We start from the raw sequence: 1,867 nt of genomic DNA on the forward strand, positions 1-1,867 counted from the left end.
CAGATACCAGGCGAGACTGAGAAAAGTGGGTGCCAGGTCCCCACCGAAACACGAAGCGCAAGCCAATTTCACCACCAAACAGTGGGGCACCATGAGGAAGACTATCTCGCGATAAAGCCCTGCCAAGGAAACAAGGCCACCTGCAAAACTCAACGCTCTGCAGCTGCTTGGGTTTTTTTTACTTTGTTTTTGTTTTAGTTTTACTTTTTTTCCCCCACCTACGAGCTTTTTTTACCGGTTTTTCTCTCACTACAGCATTATTAAACGAATATCAGTTTTTCAAAACTCAACTAGCAGAGGGTGGTTTCGATCCACCGACCTCTGGGTTATGGGCCCAGCACGCTTCCGCTGCGCCACTCTGCTCAACGGGAGAGTATCATTTGAACACACCGCTATCACTGACCACACACATGGACTCGAGAGAAAATCCATTGTCTAGTTAAGTGGGGCCTCTGAGAAGTAGCCTGAGAGACTCCCTACCCCCGTCCTTTCCATTTCTCGCTGTGCTAACAGAAAGAATGAACACGTGTTTTCCAAGGTCACGAGCAAAATGTTTACGCTTACAGGGTTGACCTTCGAGAAAAAAAGAAGTAAAAAAAAGAAGTGAGAAGGGAATCACAATAACAGATGCTGTGAGTGGGAAGGGGTTCAAGCTCGGAGCTCTGCACCTGCTCCCCATTAGATTTTCTTAATTTTGCTCACAGACTCCTCCTATAGCATATGAGATGCTTTAATGGTCAGTGGATGTAAACTCCTCCGCCAACCAATGACGCAATGAATCAACAGGCATTTATCGAGGGCTTAGCATGTGCAAGATAATAACCACAGACAGTATGTATTTGTGTGTTTTAAAGTTCATGTGCATCCCCTCCGAGAAGGAAGGTAAGCGACCTGCCCCAGGTTGCACGGCTAGTACTTGGGTCCAAGGCAGGCTTTGATGGGTCCAGATTCGATGGATTTCAAATTATCCAATGCGCCAGATCTGACGAGGTGGCCGGTATGGGCGTGTTCCGACCTGCCTTTGCTGGCTGAAGAACAGCCCGGCCAAATTCCGCAAGCCTCGTAGAGTATGGCTGCGGGACTGTGGGCTTTCTGGCCATAGGAACTCCGAACTGGAAAGGCATTTCCTGCCTCCAGAAGCGGGGATGTGTTTGCAGGGGGACGGTTCGTGTACAGTGGCTTCAATTTCGAAGAGACATTCACCTTTATTTTTTTCATAATTTCTCAGCATCTGCTGTTAAAAAAAAAAAAAAAGAGGCTTTGTACTGTATTTTCAAAGTCTCTAACAGCCCTTGTTCTCGTAGCGACCATGTGGCCTAATGGATAAGGCGTCTGACTTCGGATCAGAAGATTGAGGGTTCGAATCCCTTCGTGGTTGGGCTTTTTCTTGGCTTGTTAATTTTAGTCCTTCACCGGATTCACGGAGGAGGGGGAGACCTGGGGCTGAGGAGAGGCTGGTGGAGATTTTTGTGCAGTCTCTGCCCTGTTTCCTCACCCACTGGTAGCAGCCCTAACAGCCAGATGAGCTAGCAATAAGAGGGACTCATTGCTCTGAATGGCCCTTAGCAAAGGAGGAGACTCCTCAAGGGCAAAGCCCTGATCTCCTGAGACAGAAAATTTCCATTTCATTAATGTCTTATCCACAAGTTCTTGGGAAGGCTATTACCCATGGGTACTGCTGCTTTTTAAACGGAATATATCCCACTCCAAAGGGGCTATGTGAACAATAAAGCCAGGTGAGAAACCTGGAAGACCTGAGTTGGAGTCAGGTCTTGGACATGTACTGACTGACTCTGGGCAAATGCCTTAAGCTCCCAGTTCTACAGGAAACTGCCTAGAAGGTGCCAAGAGGCATTGGAATTACGAT

At 47.7% G+C, this 1,867-nt stretch overlaps 2 non-coding genes across 2 annotated transcripts; one reads left to right on the forward strand and one right to left on the reverse strand.

Annotated features, from left to right (window-relative positions):
* Window positions 1-291: 291 nt before the first annotated feature.
* On the reverse strand, window positions 292-363 carry TRNAM-CAU. Its single transcript has one exon. It is a non-coding gene; the product is annotated as a tRNA-Met (tRNA).
* A 942-nt stretch (window positions 364-1,305) lies between these two features.
* On the forward strand, window positions 1,306-1,378 carry TRNAR-UCG. The gene has a single exon. It is a non-coding gene; the product is annotated as a tRNA-Arg (tRNA).
* Window positions 1,379-1,867: the final 489 nt, after the last annotated feature.

This window comes from Trichosurus vulpecula, chromosome 8, assembly GCF_011100635.1.
Source record: "Trichosurus vulpecula isolate mTriVul1 chromosome 8, mTriVul1.pri, whole genome shotgun sequence".
Taxonomy (NCBI): Eukaryota; Metazoa; Chordata; class Mammalia; order Diprotodontia; family Phalangeridae; genus Trichosurus; species Trichosurus vulpecula.